At 45.5% G+C, this 17,912-nt stretch overlaps 1 long non-coding RNA gene across 1 annotated transcript in view; it reads right to left on the bottom strand.

The window, feature by feature from the left end:
* Positions 1-17,912, bottom strand: part of LOC138068161 (uncharacterized) — a 60,493-nt gene that overhangs the window by 11,993 nt on the left and 30,588 nt on the right. The window contains exon 2 of the long non-coding RNA XR_011142816.1: positions 14,971-15,090. This is a non-coding gene — a long non-coding RNA (uncharacterized lncRNA). The remainder of the gene's footprint in view (positions 1-14,970; positions 15,091-17,912) is intronic.

Consider the following 17,912-nt stretch of genomic DNA (forward strand, 5'->3'; position numbering starts at 1 on the left):
CTGATCCAAAGATTGTGGTGCTCCAGTCCTGAAATGTGACAACCTTTATCTCATCCAAAAGTCCCACACAGCAACTGGAGCTTTTAACTTAAAAGAGAGTATTTCAAACATTACACGTCTGCTCCTTTTTTTGTTGTTGTTTTAATCACACCAGAAAATCAATTTTTGAAACTACTCCCTGGAAAAGGTTGATTTTCTGTAAAAAGCTTTTGAAATGAAAAATTCCTTAGCACGTTTCCTCTAAAGATGCAAAGGCATTTAATTCAAATGGATTGCGTCTGCCCCATACCAAGGCACAGAACACCCCAGTGGCGATTCCTCCCAACAAGGCCTGGCAGAATCTCTCTAGCGCTGCATTTGCTTCTAACTGCAGGTTTTGGTTTACTTACACCAAACAATTTACTCAACTCAAACCAACGCTCTTCAGTTTGGGGTTAACCCAGTTGGACTTTTCTTTCTTTTTTTTCCTTTTTCTTTTTTTTTTTTTTTTTTAAAGTGCCAGCTAAGTCAAGAATTAGAGAAACTGCCTTGTCTGCACAACTGAAACTGCAATAGGAAACTCCCATGCAGCTCTGGAACAAGACTGAGGACAGGTCCTGTACACAGCATTCGCTTAGAAGAAACAAATGAACTTCTCTCCGAGTTACCAGGTACCACTGTGAAATAGCCTCTTTTAGAATAGAAACACCTTGCTAGCATCCAGTAACAATGCCAGTGTTACAAAGGTTCATTAATACAGGAAAGATTTGCCCTGCCAAACAAGAGCAGTGGTGCCCTACTACTGTAGAAAGTTGTCTCTGGAAGTGCTTAATTCCATACGCGCCAGAGGACAGAAGAGGAAAAAAAATAATTAAAAGGCTCTTAATGCATCTGCCCAATTAAATAAAGCTGTAAATGGTGAGGAAATAATTCCTTCCTGACCCCTGCAGCAATCAGCTGCTGACCTGAAGCATGAGAATTGATTAGCCTTATCTTACTGTAGCATGTATAACTACAAATGTTATTATTGGCCATAAAATCATCCAGCCCTTTCTGGAACCCATTGGTGGCATTTGGCTTTCTGACCTCCCAAGCCATGAATTTTGCTAGCTGAAAGAAATCCCACCAAGGCATAAGCAGCACAGCTCTGTTTCGCCTAGAACTTCTTCCCGTGTCCATCCGGGATTTGAGGGGAGGCAGGGCTTCCAACGGTAGGCAGCACTGTCCACGTTTGCCCCAGTCCAGCATTCAGTAAATCTGGCAGTGTGCAAGGTAAAACGTTCCTGAGAATGAAATAAATACAGTGGACAGCTCTGAGCTGCTGGCGTCACCCTTCGCTCCCGATTGCTTGGCTTTGATGATGCAGGGGCAAGGAGGAGAGTCTGGACTTGGCCTAGTCTCCTTCCACTCTGTTAATAATATGACTGTGAGCATAAGGACTAAATTAAATTCCTCACATCTTCCACAGAGGCAGCAAAGGCCAGGTGTGATCTACCCTTGTCATCCTCACCCCACCACCCCAAGAAAATCCCACCTCCACAGCACAGGTGCTCACTCAGTATGCGTTCTGGAGCAGTGTCCCCAAGCCAAACCCAATCTGCAAAACCTGGAGCGTCACCTTCTGAGCTAATCACATAATTCCTGGCTTTCTCACAGCACTGAGCTGTCTCTCCATCTGTCATTCCTCTCTCCCTCCACTCCCTCCCTCAGCCTTATGGGCTGAGGAATCACGCCAGCACATGTGGCATCACATCGGTCTCCAGGAGGTCCTGGGAACACAACTGCTAGGTGACATTACAACAGGAATCAGATGCCCTACTAGGAACCTCTTTTCTACAAAGCCTACCACATTTTCTGACACCAAATGCACTAGGAGAGAACTTAGCTCCTTTAAGAGCTGGAGTTGCATTATCTGGTGACTTGAGCCAGTGCCAATAGGGCTGGTGCAGCTGGGTGGTGCACTATGGACAAATCCGGACAAACGTGGGGGCACTTCAGGGCTTAGGTATCCCAACGGTGTGGAAGGTGGTCGTCAGCAGAAGTCAGAGGTGTAGCCCCAGTCTACAGTCTCAGACGAGTCTTTGCCCAGTTCCTCCTCCCAAGGACATCTGGGCCCAGATACCTCATACACCCCAGGCATTTGCAAGGGCTAGGTCAATGGTTTCATGTGACAGACGTGGAGAACTCCTGAGTTCCTTATTGTCATGACACAGAAGACCAAATCACACTTCAAACCTTACCATAGCCCTGGAAGAATGAAAAAAATAGGGAGTGCACAGGTCTGATGCCTTTGGGGACCAATGGAGGAAGCCAAACAGAAGCAATTTCTTGATAGAGGGCTTGAACCACCGTGTTTGGGGCTGTCTTCTCACAGAAGCTCACCAGTTGTGCGATGTCTCAACTACACCTCTGTGACTGCTACTTCAGGCTTCCCCCCTTTCCAAACTTTTTCCAGAGGGTAGATGAGAGATACAAAGTAACACGCTCGATGACAAGAAACATGTTATAGCGTCCACCTCTCCTGACACCACCACAACACCCTCTCCTCAACCTGCCTCACCTCAGCAGAGCCTTGCACCACATTACATTGCCTCTGTGCTTTCATAAAGTAACTTAGATACTGAACATCACCCACCCCATTCAGGGGAGCACCTTTCCACGAATAACCTCAAAATATAACCAGAAAGAAAGGAGAAAACAGGAAAGACGGAAAGGGAAGGAAGTCAAAATGAAATGGGCAGCTGCACACTTCAGATCCAGACCTGCTTGAACTCAGCTCACCTGGAAACTCCCTTCTTCTGATGATAGCTCCAATTAGTGTGTGCACAGCTGGCAACCTACCCAGCAGGGACCTGGTGTCTACAGAGAGCTGGAGAGGGATGGAGGATTTCCTTCACCTGCATAGCTGGTAAAAGTCTGATGGGCTTAAATCTTTCAGATAACTGCCTGCTATCACGTGACCAGAGCTGAGAAAAGCAATGAGGGTCTTGACTTGAGTCACTGTGACTATGCAGCATCGCAGCGGGCTTCTGCTCTGGCTGTTCCCTCGTTTGCTGGTGTCACTGAGGCAGCCCTGCTCAGAGAGAGAAGAAATGAGTTGCTGTTAATTTGCAACAATGCAGCCCTCCAAGAGCCTCACCTGCTTCTGGAAAAGGACACGTGCCATCGGGGACAAGTGTGAGCTCCTGGCAGATGGGAACTCTGCAAGCCTTGGCCAGGTCCCAGTGAAAAAGAAGCGCAAAGTGGAATACAGGGAGCAAAGAGAAGGCAATGAAGAGACAGTAAGAGAAATAAAGAGATGAGAGGAGAAAAGAGTGTGAGGCAGGGGGAGAAGAGAGTCCATCAGAGGAGCATCTTTCCAGCTGCTCCCTGCCCTCACCCTGAGCTTTGCAGGAGCTTTACAGCTAAGTCCAACAGCAAATACCCACTGTACCAAAGAGATTAGCAAAGTTTAAACAAGTGAGTGGGAAGAAAGCCCTGAATGGAGAAATAGACTGCATCCCTCAGGGCTAAGCAGGGCTTTCCAGCTGCGGAGTGGCAGGCTGACGCATGGCCTCCAGCCACATTGCTCAGTCCATCATAGAAAGCAGCTCATCTTCCCATGCTGGGTGACAGCCCAGACCAAAGGCTCTCTCCCTTCCCACATTAGGATGTCAGGACTAGCATGATGTAGCCTAACGCAGAAGCTAATTAAATCTTTTCAATCACTTCCGTAAGCTCCAGATTTCAGCTCGTGTTAACCATGCAAGGCTGCACTCGTGAAAGCTTTATCTCACTGGTCACCCAGTTTGGGGTGAAAAGGAACGTAATTTTGGTCCAAGCACATATTCCCATATGTTTGCTTTGTAGACACATCCCAACTGCCTAAAAAAAAAAAAAGATCCTTAAATACAATAGCATATACTCATCTTGGAAACCAGAAGATTCAGTATTGAGGTAACACTGAAAAAAACCCAAACGTGTCAAGAAAATAAAGAGATTAATATGGTCAAATACCATAAATATCCTTAACTCTGACCTCCACTGTGATGCAAAGTTAAAAACAAGAGACAAGCCTACAAGCACACCAAGCCACTTCCAGTAAGAATTTGGGCTTTGAGAAGCGGCAAACGGTTAACAGCACTGTTGAATAAAACGCAACAAATCTCATTAAGTTTCTGCCTGTAAAATCCATCACACAGTAACACAGGGCCATGCCTACTCATTCAGTCTCACCTCACCTTAAATGCATCATCCAAATCAAGGTAAAGGCTCCAGCACATGCAGTTAGCAACAGATTCAAATGTTTCTGGAGTTTCCAGCTTTCAGGATTCCACAAGTTACAAATCAAGTTAGGAATACTTCTCAGAAATTAAAAAAAAAAATTTTAATTCCCTGACAATATGCATCTTAAAATAAAAACATACATGCAAGAACTTCTGCTGCATAAGCAGACAAAAATTGGACACAGTGCCTAAGCAAGTTAAATTAGGGTTAATTACTTAAAGTTCTGTGTTATGTTCCTATGTCTCCTAAGCCTCGCAAACGTGACTTGAGGTTGAGCATCCGACAACATGACTAACATCTGTCGCCTTCTCTCGCATCCTCCCAACCCGACTACCCCATACCACCTTTCCACACAAAAACAGGAGGAAAATTGTGCAATGGAGTGTTTTCTTTTAGCGGGATTTTGGTTTAGGGGATTCTTTTTTTAATTTTTTTCTGAACTGATACTTGATTTAAATAGAGGGCAAGATATCACACTCGTTCCAGTGAAAGATAAAAATGTAGTAATCTCATTCTGAACATGTAATTTTTGCATGATGCCACTTCAATTATTTCTTCTTATTTCAGTATGCAGTAAATACTCTAAAAAGTGTAAAATCTTCCAAGGCTGAACCAAAAGGCTCCAGACTACCATGCAACAGCCTGCTTTTTATTTGAGTTGAGTGAACCCCCGAAAAAATCCAATAAAGTCACTTGCATAAACGTTGGAATCCACCACGCCTTGTTTTTCATCTAGTGAGCACGTTTCCAGGTAGATCTGAGCCCAAGAACAGGAAAGCATTCCCAGGCACTGTGCAATGATACTGTGAGTTGCACAAACAGCCCATCCTGGCATCCAGCTACTCATGTTTCCTGTCTGTACAGAGAGGCTGCCATGTGGCCAGCATACAGCAACCTTTTTTTTTTTTTTTTTTCATTAAAACTAATTGATTCTAAGCAGGAAGCACTTTTTAATTTCCTTTAGCGTCAGAAATAGCGTTAGGCTCCCTAAATGAAATGAAAGACACCTCCCAAAATGTGTTTTCCAATGTTCCCTAAATAGCAAATGACATTCAAATCAGATGCAGCTAGAATTGTAATGGGAAGTGGCAGAGAGTCCCCTTTCAGGATTCATAATAAATGCCATTTCACTGAAAAGGTTCACGCAATAAAAACCTTTGCGAATAAGGGGCCACGTTCTCCAAAAGACACAGCTAATTTTGATCACTCCAGCCACACAAAAGTCTCCTGCAAGGATAGCATCACTGCCTAGCCAAGAGGTGCAAAGCAGAGGGAATACAGCTGGGAAAGGCTCACAGAAGGACACATACGTTATAAGGTCTGGAAGGGCTCCTGTATGAGGAACAGCCAAGTGGGTTTTGACGCTTCAGCCTGGCAAAGAGGCACTTCAGGGGGATATAACAGAGGTCTACAAAATCTCAAGTCAACTGGAGGAGGCGAGTGAGGATTGCACATTACCATCTCATCTAAGCCAAGATCTAGGGGCATCAGAAGAAAGCAATCAGAAACAGGTCCAGAACAAACAAAAGGAGATAGATCCTCATGTAACGGGTAGCAGACCCTTGCCAGAAGATGCAAATACACAAATTTTATAGGGGTTCAAGGCAAGACAAGGCGAGTACTCGGAAGAGAGAGATCCGGCAAGGATTATTAGATAGACAAGTCTTATCAGAAAAATATCCTGAGATGAAAATAATTGGAGCCCAAGAGAGTACTCAGGGAAAGCGTCGTAAATGCTTGCCTCTTCTTACTGTTCTCTAGGAAAGCAATTATGGCCAGTGGGTTTTTGCAGAGCTTTTTTGTTTTTTGGGGGTTTTTTTAAGCAACTGCTACTTCCTTTATTGGGTACTCCCTGCAGAGTCAGGTATCAATCAGCCTAAATGAACCTTCCCAGCCCTCCTGGAGAAGGGGAGAGCTATGCAGAAAGATAAAAAATGCAGAGAATCCAACTGATGTTGGGGACATGGGGAAAAAAAAAAAAAAGTCTCTGCAGTTGTCAGGATCCTCCCTGTGAAAGGCCAGCTAATCCAGGAGGAGCCTGATACAGGTCTGAACTAGCACGGTTGTTTTTAGGACTCTAGTCCAGGTCTTGGCAACTTCAAACGAGAGGGAGGGGAGCATCAGGAGGAGAGGGCTGAGCTCCTGTAGTTGTGCTATTGTAACTGTGATGGTCTTAGGGCAAGAGCAAGGTGGACTTTACAGGGAGAGGTAGCATCTTTGGGTAGGACAACCACTCGAGTGGGGAAAGCAGTCAGCCTTCTGCATAAACAAGCCCGTTATCAAGTCTAAGCAGGCCCTGTGCATCCCGAAAGCTCATCTATTCCCCTCCCTGTAACCACATCACACTTGAACTAATAACTTTCCCTCCAAATTCTGACTCCTTGCATCTCAGTAAGACGGATGATATCCAAATAAGAATCAATAATCAGGCTGTGAATAAGGAAAGATGCACCGCTTAGTAAATGGATACTGAAAAGGGCAAGTTCTAGTGAGGACAAATGATTGAAAGGGGGAATTTGCCAGCGGAAGAGCAGAAGCACGGCTGTTCAGCTTTTCATTTCTTTAGGAAGAGACAATTTTCAAAGGAGAGCTGCAGGAGAGCTGAGATGTCCAGAGGACCTAATGTATGATACCACTGGGAAGCTAACAGTAGGTGCATGCCTAACTCCACCAGGTTCCTCTCTGAAAACCCAGATTGTCTCTGTGACGCTGACTTGAAGGACTCCAGATAGGAGTGGAGAAGAAAGCCATGCCAACACAGCACCAGAGAAGTCATCAGGCGCTGAGGGAAGGGGGAAAGCAGCTCGAAACAGGCTGCTGTGGGAATCACCTGCACACGCAGGGAAAGAAAGAGCCCAGCAGAGAAAACGCATTACCAGAAGCTTCTTGTTCCAGTGTTATGGGGTTTAGAAGGCAAGGAGCAATCTCAGGAAGGGCAAGCAACATCTCAGAAAGGAGATGGTGAGCTATAGAAACAGGGATGTTTCTCAAGGGTGGGACGTGAGGCTTGTGCTAGCAGCAGACATCTTGAGAAGGGATTAAAAAAAACCCACACATCTTAAAGGCCTTATCTAGCTTTCCCATAACATCAGAGTCTGGCCTCTTGTCTTGGTTATTATCTCCCTGCAGTCCATAACCACTGTGCCTGACCCAGCCACCATCGCGCTACAAAACCCATTCCTTCAATCTGGTATCTCTATCAGGGCATGGAGGGAGACAATAAATATGCCTTTTCCAACAGCAGCTGCACAGCTTGCATTAAACACAGGGTGCTTGGAATAATGTTACCTCTGAGGAAATTATTAAAAGAATCAGGCTAATTTTGTAATTCACACCTGGGCTGCAAACGTGAAGGAGTCTGCAATAATCTTTAATGAAATATTACATTGTTTAAAGAGTTCCCAGTGAAATTCGCCCTTAATTGATTTCTGATCTGTGGAAAAACACTGCAGAGAGAGAGAAGATATTAGTCCTACTCCTGTTTTATCACTCCGATGAGTGCTTTCTTTCCTTTGTTTCTTTCATCCCTAGAGAACCAACACGACACCAAAGAAAGCACCCTGGAAGATGCTACAGAAGTAATAAATAACGCTCATCTAGAAACCCTGTTCTGAACCGTGCTGTACTCTGCATGTGGTGCTAAATCATTTTGCAAAAGGTGAAATAGCCTCTTCTCATAGGAAGACTTACAAATTAGGGAATATAAGTTCTTAGCTAGTCTTCTCCCCCGCAAGCCCTGAGCAGGTGGTCTTCTCCAGTCAGCCTGTCCCCATCTAAGGGGAAGAAAGGTCAGATCCCTGCCTGGCGCTTTGGCTCAGAACGGAACAACATACAGCAAACGCCAAAAATATTGCATGTGAAATGCTGACAGAAAATTACAGCATTAGTTTCCCTATCTGGAAAAGCCAGGGTATGAGCAACTGTTTGAAGCCAAGGAAGCGGGTCAGTACTCATTCTCAAGCGAACTCACCAAAAAACCACTTCCAAAAACCAGCAGCAAAAGATTTTCCTAAGAGCTGCTGTGTGGAGCCGTATCACAGCCTGACTTGCCCACCAAACAAGCACTCTTTACATCTCTCACTGAAACAAACAAAGCTGTGAGAGAGGTGATAGCAGGTTTACACCTGGGAGATTGCTAAGTAAAATGAAAGTGCCTGGACATGCTGAGATTCTTCAGCAATAAAGCCCTGGATAAAAATGAGAGTATTTATTAAAAACCAAATAACGTCAAGCTAGTGAAAGAAAGGTGACCCAACCAACCGCAGTGAGGTGGTTTTCCCCCTCTTAAAAGTATGGTTGGGAAAGCTGGAAAACTGCACATTGACAAGCAGATTTAAAATGCCTTCAGAAAGACAGACGTCTGGACAACATGAGGCATTAGGGGTCTCAGCAAGAACCCAACGTAAAATCCAAAGAGGCCAAAAAAGTAAGAGCATTTCCTAACCCGGCTGCTGGAAAAACACGACCAGGGGCCTGGCTGCAACTCTACTCAACAGAGCACCGTGAGCTGAGAAAGTTATGTGAGAGATCAAAGTTATGGGACAAGTCACTGACTACTTTTCCTATCTGCCATGAGAGCTACTTCCCAGGTTGGCACCATTTCTTCTCTAAGTCATTCATTATTTGCCCAAGAGCATTTGTCTCTCTGTGATCTTCCTCACTCTCCACTTGGTGTAAGACATTGTGGCCTCAAGCACAACCAGTTCTCCTCTGACCTGGCACTGTGAGGTCTGAGTACCTACTAGTGCACTGAGCACCCTGAATTTCCACTCATGCCTCAACTTTATGACTGTCAGATCCTGAGACCTTCTCATCTTTTCGAAAACAGATCCTGAGACCCTTCCACAGAAGACGACCCAGACAGGGAAACTCACAGGACCCGTTACCCGAGAGATTTCATCTCTCTAGATTAGCTCTAATACTCTCTTTCCCCATGCACCTGTACACCAAGCATGTTTGCCCTGAGTCTATGAATCACCGCCTCAACTCGTGCTTATGTTCACCTGCTATCTTTCAGTCCACTAACTTCATTCACGTATTTCAGAGATAAAGAGAGCAAAGTAAAAGCTTGGTGAAGCAGGAAAATAACACCGGAAAAGACTGTTTAGCTAGTTATTCATTAGGATGAAACTCACTGCAGCCATACCCTACTCAAATATTTAGCTTTGAGGGGGTGGGGGGGGGAGAGTGCAGAACTGAACCAGAAGAGCAGCTGAAAGCCAAAGGCAGGGGGCAAATCAAATGACCTTGGCACCTTGTAGACTTGGCAGAAATGGCTGTGGCAGATCTTGCTTCACCTGTGATACGGTTTGTAGAGCAGCAGAAGTGGCTGCTCCATACGGGAGGGTGAGCCAGGCACCGAGGGTGACAGCAAGACAGATGGGGCACAGTCCTTACTGATGAGGGCACAGTCCCACCCTACCCTGAGCAAGGCAAGCATGGGGTGACATAACCAGGGTCAGCCACGCGTCCACGTTGCTCAGCAAATCCATAGTGACAAGACAGGTCCTAAGCCAAGTCAGCAGGTCAGGATCTGCAAGGGAGCTGGCCTGCCATGAACATGGCTGCAACACAGCTCAGACACAAGCCAATAAAGAGGAGCCATATCCTCAACACAGCTTTTGAGCAAGGAAGAGAGGCCCCAGGGAGGCTTCTCACATCTTTTTCCACAGCAGTTTGACCCAAGGCTACGCAGCTGTGCCTTATCGGAGCTGAGCCCGAGGAGGAGAGGAGAAGAGGAGGGATTGCAGAGCCTCTTGGTGCATTCGCTGCCCTGACACAAACTGGGTTCTAATTAGGGTTGCAAGTAATCTGAGAAAATTAGTTTGGATGGGGTAAAGTCAAGGTCCATGCAGCACTGTCAAACCCTGGCTTTTAATATTAATGTTCATTAACTAAATTAATAAACAAGATTAATTAAATGATATTTACTTGTATAGGTTTAAAAAAGTACCCAAGCTCCCATTCTGCTGGTGACAGCACAAGAAATTAATTACTAAAGGCAAATTTTGTACATAATTATAGCAGTTAATCTTGGATTCAGTCAGGCTCCAATGTGAGAGAAAGTTTTGCCTAGATAACAAGTTACTGGGTGCCAGCTAATTCATGGTAACCTTCCGTGTGCTTACTCCTGGCCTACAAAAAATGTGACGTAGTCTGATTACAAGGATATACTTCTCAATTGCTGTGCACTTAGAATATACACATGCACAATATCCTCAGATCAGCTGCTGCTCAGGCACTTGTTTATGCATCTAAAACTGGGATGAAAGACAATTAATTTCCTTCACTTTTATATCACTAACGTAGGAATCATAATTTTAGGAACAATCAGAGGAATTCTGCTTTTTGCAAAGTGCGTTGGCTTATATTCCCAGCAAGAGATAAAGTATTTCAGCCACTATTGGAGAACTTCTATATTACCATTCACTTAACAGTATGCCTAATCCAGACTGCTCTCTATAATACAGTTGAATAATTATCGCTGAAATATCCGAGCTAAAATTCTCAGGGTTTACCTCCCCATCAGAAGTGGTGAGTCTGTCAACCTCAGACATGGGGTTGGGGGGAACCAGCTGGACAGGATTTGGACAAGGTGGCTCACCTGTAACTAGGAGTTTGACCATAAGGTAGGACTCAGCTGGAGTCACTCTCCTCTTCACAGAAGCAGGAAGGTAGAACTATCCAAAAGAAAGCTCTGCCTGGAAGCTGTCCATGCAAAGGGCTTTTCTTCTCTGTCCCAATCAGAGGAACTTCCTTCTGCTGCCTTGTCTAGACTATCATGCTGAGCATCTGGGGGTTTCATAATCATCTCAAGAAGTGTGACCTTGAGTTCTGAGTTATGCAGTGACCTGCAAGATTGTCCAAGGAAAAAATGTGTTTGATTTTAGAAAAACACAAATTCCTCCAGGTCAGATTTTCTGGTCCAAAACCAAGCAACATTTTCCCACAGCCGCTAAGAGCCACTGTATGTGAACTGTATTGTTTCAGCCTCAGTTCCTTAAGTATAATCACACATAGTAAATCCTTAAAAATTCAACATCAATGAAACAAACCATTTCATGCCTCGTACAGTTCTTTCTCTTCCAGAAACAATAAGCTAAAGAACCAGCTACATATTTAATAGACATTAGTGATGCTCCTGGAAGACGACTGGCGCCAAGAGAGTCCCTACAGCAAAGAACTTCAGATGGCTATCTTGGAGCTATTCTCCTTTACAGAGCTTAAAAAGCATTTTTTTAGGTGAGATGACCACCTCGTTTTGCAGGCCGGGAAGCTGATGCACAAGGAAGTACAACAATCTAAGAAAGGTCACGAAGCAGGTTGGCAGCAAGGACAAAACCAGGAGCTATGTCTCCTGGGTCTCAAGTCCATCCGCTGTGTCTGGAGGTGGAGGTACCTATTTTGTTGCGCAAGGTACCTTCTGGAGTACTTCTTACCTGACCCCTTTGAACATAACAGCCTACACACTCAATCTGATTTTTCTGCCTTGGAAGTCTGTTCCTTACTTATTCACATTCATTCGAATAGTTTTTCTTTTTCCTTGCACACTATCATTTTTCTAACTGCACCATATTCAACTACATCGACCCAGGCATTTTATTTGCGTGGCTCTGCTCTAATGGCTAGCTTAGCTGTTTCAAATTATGCCCTGCTTTCAGTTTTGCTCAAGTAAAGTGTCATGTAGGGATGAACTGACCTCTGATGAAGGCTTTCAGGCGTCCCGTTTGAAGAACGGCATGCGGGGTTTTTTTTGAGAGCAATAGGAGAAGGATCAAGCCAGTTTTTGTTTTACCGATTGCTACAATAGATAGCTTCCCCATAGGGAGCGTTACAGCGCTATATTATGCTTATATAAAGGGTAATGACTAGGAACTTGGAAAACCCTACCCTTAGGAAGTGCTTGATGGGAGAGAACAGCAGGTATGGAGGAAGAAAGAAAGCCTAAACATCTTTGCATCTTGACTTTCTTTTATGTGTGGAGACTGAACATGGTGCCAGAAGCGAGTTGGCTCCTGCAGGTCCATGAAAGCAGAAGGATAGGAACGTGGCAAGGAGGAAAAACAAAATAAATAGAGAAAACAGCTGATGAGTAGCCCAGAATCCTGTCCCTGAGCAGATGGCCTCAAAAAGGGTTGTGTTCAGCCATAGGATGCTCTTCAGCTCACTATGGAAAAACCAGAAAACTACAAGAGGAGCTGGATAAAGGAGAAAACAAAGCAATAACAAGCACATCTATAGGGAAAGGCTGACCTGTGTTGCAAGAGCTACTGGCCATGTCAGCAGTAAGCTGAGAAAACAAAACAAAACCCTGGATGGGTTCCACAAAGCCATTTTTAACCCACATAAACCTCAAACACAAAAGGTGCCACCTCAGCACTTGTGGACATGATGCTAAATCTGCCTTTACGTTGCTAAATAGCATGACAAGTCCATCATAGGAAAAAGCCTCAAAAGAGCTACTGATCTGCATTGTGTTTAACAGGCATAAATGCAGTGCAGACTAGAACAGCCAAAGGATAAGGCTTGTATCCATTTCCCAGCTGAGTTTTACGAAACCAGCAGTTTACAAACAAGTAGGCAAAGAGACGGCAAGAGATGGCCAAGTAAATCATCAGTGAACATGCTGGAGAGGAAAGATCTCCCCTGCATTCTCTGCAAGAAAAATGGGAGAACAAAATACAGGCAAATTACGATGATTCCATCCCATTACAATACCATAAATACGAGTCATAAGCTGAATGCCAAAGAAAACTACAGAGACTGAAATATTAAGCAGGACAGTCAGTGGGGAACTGACTACATGAGCCTAAAACAACTTCATCCATGAAGCTGCAAAAGGTGGGTTTTTGGGGTTTTTTTTGGCAAAGGCAAAAGCTGCAGCAAATGAATATAAAGTAGAGACACAAACAATAAGAAGCTGAAAGAGAGAATGACTTCTAAAATCCCCAAACCATCTCTGCCAAGAAGGACCGTCAAATGGTATTTGAAGGCGTGGGATGGCTCTCAAGCATATTACACCTACAACTATGTACAAGGAGAGCAATATATTGGAGAGAACACCTTACATTAAAAAAAAAAAAAAAACACATTATTAGACCAATGGGCATTCCCAGTCCAGAAACGTCTCCTACTCACGGTAAGTAGCGAGGCAAAGGAGCCTAGCAAATAACACATTCGCATGCCAGTGAGCAACTTCACCGCTGGTCACAGAGCTCCCATCTAAATTCAAGAGACTGAACAAATACCAATTCCTATGGCAAAAGCAAAAGGATTCAGCATATTCTAGCTCTGGAAGCAGAACACACGTAGCACTTCACAGCCAGGGAAGCTGCAGCCTTACTGGCAGTCAGGGGCCGAAAACGCTGTCCAGGACCCAGTCTGCAGGAGAAGACCTTAAGTGCCACCTCCAAATTGCATGAACAATGCTCCAAGCGATGGAGCTATGCTGGTCTATGGGCGAACTCCAAACACGTAGTTTAGCATCTGGCAGGTAAGGACCAACTCCACCCTGACAGCTAGGATCAGCCAGGAGAGCGGAGCTTTCAGCTCTCCAAGATGAACCTACATTCAGATACAGGATCACACACAAGAGACCTGCCCATCTTCAGGTTACAGCCCCCTACTACAACGTGGAAGCAGCACAGCTGACATCCAAAGATCTTACAGAGGCTCTCTTACAGAGATTATTTGGTCTTGTGAATGATCTAATAAAACATCTTCCTAGTCCTGCAGCACCCCAAAGGTGAGGCTTGGACAAACACACCTTACAGATGCATGAAGACAACACAGCTGCTATACAAAACAAGAAGCTTTTTCAGAAACACCGTGATGTGAATGAAGGTGAAATCACACCACATGAGAGCAGAGAAAGGGAGTCTAAGTCAGCCTTCCTGCAAAAGCACCAGCTAATGCCTGTGGTCCTACTAATCAGTGGAACAAGTTTGTCCTGCTGTAGCATCAGCATACAAAAAGCAAAGCAACGTAATTTTAAGGTCAGTAAGACTTCAGGAAGGAGATTTTCAACCACTGCTGGGGTTTGTTTCTAAAGCCACAGTCTGAGGTTCAAACTATCTCCAGGACCTCCCACTGAATTTTGTGTATCAGTGCTTTGTCATTTGTCTCTCTCCCAGGACATTCTTCCAGCACCAGTGCAGGGTGCTGAGATCTTCACCCCCAATAGAAATTCAGAAAACTGCCCAAAGATGTGACAAGTGTCGAACAAGCTTTGCCACCTTCAAAGCAAGGCTTGGATAACCTCCAGGAGCTATACAACACTCTACAAGGGGTGCCATCCATCATTCTGCCAGAATGGCCAGACACCAGTGCCAGTGCCACACTGTCCGCTCAGTTGCTGGGCTACAGAGACAGGCTGAGCACAGAGCTCAGTGCTAGCAATGCAGGCAGCTGGAGCTAACGCGAAGGTCGCTAAACAGACAAATTCTCAGGAACATATCAGAGCCATTCCAGAGCAGCTGGAAAGCCAGAGGTGCCCGAAAGCAATGGAAAATAGCAACGGAAAAGACTTCTGGAAACCTGCTAACCTGCTCCTTGCCCCCTGGCTGTACCTGCAGTGCTCCTCAGAGTTCCTCCTTTTCTCTAAGTTAAGCCTATTTTGACTCGTCTGGAGCGGATCATGCTGCGTTTACTGGTGAAACAGGACTAAGGATGGGCAAGCAAGTGTCAAACGCATGGAGAAATGCTGATGAGAAAGCAGAGACGTACCTGAAATACCTGCCATCCTTGGGGCACCTTGCAGCAACGAAGGACGGAAGCTGGCATTGAGAACTACATCTCATCGCAGACCACTGACGTCCAGCCTTCTGGAGAACCTGCCAGATTTGGCTGCAGGAGACAATACGGAGAATACAGTGAGGCAGTTTGGCAGTGTGTTAATCCCAATACATGCTCTTTCAGACAGCATGCCCAGTTAACTCGCTGTGCTTTTTGTCCCATTTACCTGGGAAGGGAGATAAACGCAGATCATTAACACCAGGCCACAGTGAACAGTGAGAGCAGAAGCAGCAATTCAAATAGCTATGAATTAGCTAAAGAAAAGGAACAGGGAAGCAAGCCATCTCTGGAGGGGGAAACACTCCTGCTGAAGACTCGTGTCACACTAGATGTCTACATACGTTTGGCACCTTGCGTTCTTGTGGGACTCCAGCTAGCAGTGCTGGAAGGAGTAATAAAAGATGAAGATACATAGATGAACAACAACGTCGCTGCAGTGAGCAAGCTAAAGATTCCCAGAACTGCAGCCTGCCTGTTCCTGGGAAAAACAGTCTGCTTCCTCAGGACAAACCACATGTGGGAAGGAAGTTTAGGCTGAACACCTACATCTCCACTCCTGAAATACCCTCAAACTACCAGCACATTCCCCTCCATGAACCCAGGACAAAAACACCAAGTAGAGGATGCTCAAACACACGTTGTGATGAGACTTGATCAGCAGGAAGGAAGGAAAACAGGTTGACAAGTCTCCCACAGATACTGGAAGAGGCTCTCACATTCCATCATAACAGACAGACCTTGTGTGTGACAATTCTGTCCCAAAAATCAACCCACCTGCCAAAGACACACTCCAAAACATGCTGCACCAGGGTATAAAAGCACAGCTCCCTAAGCCCAGAGGGAAATATCGCTGTGCCCAAACAAGTTAAGGAGAATAGCTGTATTTTCAGACACAAGCCACAGCTGACAAGACGCACACTGTGGAGCACAGCTCGAGCACCTCACACAGATGGAGCCGATGGGATTCAGATTGATGCCTGCCATGCCAAATGCAAGCAACAGCGCTGTGACAGATGGCAGAGGGCACTGGGATAAACTGGGACAGCAGGAGGGCCAGGAGACTGCGGCGTCTCCGTATTTGAAGGATGGCGAGAACAAGCAAGATGCCATCCGTCAGGGCTGCTTAACCAGCACTGCTCTGGGCTGGGGGGGGGGGGGGGGGGGAGACTACACCAATCGTCCCTGCCTGCATGGCCAAGCCTCGCTGAAAAAATGAGACCTTCCTAAGAGCTGTAACACCTCCGCTGCAAGCTGTACCCACCTTCCCACGGAGACCTTCTCCTTGATACAGAAGAACAAGACAGAACGATCTAGGGGGGGCTTCTACCAGCTTTCTCTGCTTATGTGACAGGCTGCTTGCATGGGACAGCATCAGCAGGTAAAAGTACTGTATGGGAGGAGGGAGGAATAAATCCCAGGACTGCAGCCCTTGGACTTTCTTTGCCAGGACCGGGACAGCGGACAGGACGATTATTCCCATTCGTTAAGCACTGACAGCGAGCTCGCTGAAGCCAGAGTTGCATGAAGCCAAAGGGAGAGGTGTCCGCACGGGCTGGAGTGGGTATTGATTTGCTGCATGACCTTGGCTAAGTCACTTAACCTCAGTTTCCTCATTGGTATAGGGGAAATTATGGGACTTGCAGAGTGCCACAAATTCATCAGAGAGAACTACTTAAGAGCCCTGTTATGATTTAATGGGATTTCCCACTTCAAAATTACTCCTATGAGAACTGAAGCAGTTGGACTGGGATATTCATAACCCTGACTCCTACGCTAAGTGCAGAGCATTTTTATATGTTTTTTTCTCCCTAAAAAACACCCATGTAAATCTCTTAGCTTAGGTGCACACAGTCGAAGCGCATCCAGGTTCAAGGCTCTTTACAAACACTTCTTCAGATGACTTTGGCCTTGTCAGTCATCCATGCTAACAAGCCCTCTTCCTGTCCAGTACATACAGTTTCAAACATACAGAGCTTCACACCGTGAGCTGTTGCAGTAAGAAGCTCAGCTAGGTTCTCGTAGTGTGAAGTCTGTTCAAATTAAGCTGCAAACTGTCAGGTAATGGCTTCCTGGAAGAAGTGAAAATCCAAAGGATCATCTTAAAAGCTAACGGTGGTGCCCTGGTACTTTCAAGGAGGCAGGTTCAAGGTCCAGCTTCATCAGCGGTGCAAACCTCTGCAATTCCTTCATCCACTAGCAAGGCATAAATCACTTTACATCCACTGCAGACGTAAGCCTAACACTAGGAACTGTGTTGCATGCTACTGCCTGACATAGCGCAGACACTCACGTTTCCTAATAACAACAACTGGTGCATTGATTCGTGAAGCAACTCAAGACACCTTGAGGACAAAACAGGCTATGCGGTGGGAAGCTTAAAACAAAAGGCAAACAAAAGGTTAGAGACTTTTCCGGAGAAGCCAAGATAAGGATACACAGCGTTTGTACCTCAGTACAGCTACCACATTGAAAGTGTGCTCACAAATACAGATAGACAAACATGTCCCTTCAAGACCACCAGAATAAAACTAAAGAGCCTTCCTAGGCTAACTTGTCCGTCCCCGGGGAATTTAAACACGCCTGAGACTGAGGAATACCTTGGTCCCTTCCTCTTCCTTCCCCTCATCATCCACACAGTTACTTGGTACTACTTCTCTTCTATTTTATTTCGGTTTTCTCTGAGCGGAGTCATTAATCTTACCCCTAGTTGCACAGCTCTGACAGCTAGGGTCTCGACACCTCCAGCACCAGTGAAGGACATTCTCATACTCTTGCTGCTTTTTTCTTTCTTTCTTTCTTTCTCTTTTTAAAGAAACTCTTCATACCTCACCAGCCACAGGGGTTTGATTAGAAGGCCCCGGAGACGGAGGTCG

This window comes from Struthio camelus, chromosome 9, assembly GCF_040807025.1.
Source record: "Struthio camelus isolate bStrCam1 chromosome 9, bStrCam1.hap1, whole genome shotgun sequence".
Classification (NCBI taxonomy): Eukaryota; Metazoa; Chordata; class Aves; order Struthioniformes; family Struthionidae; genus Struthio; species Struthio camelus.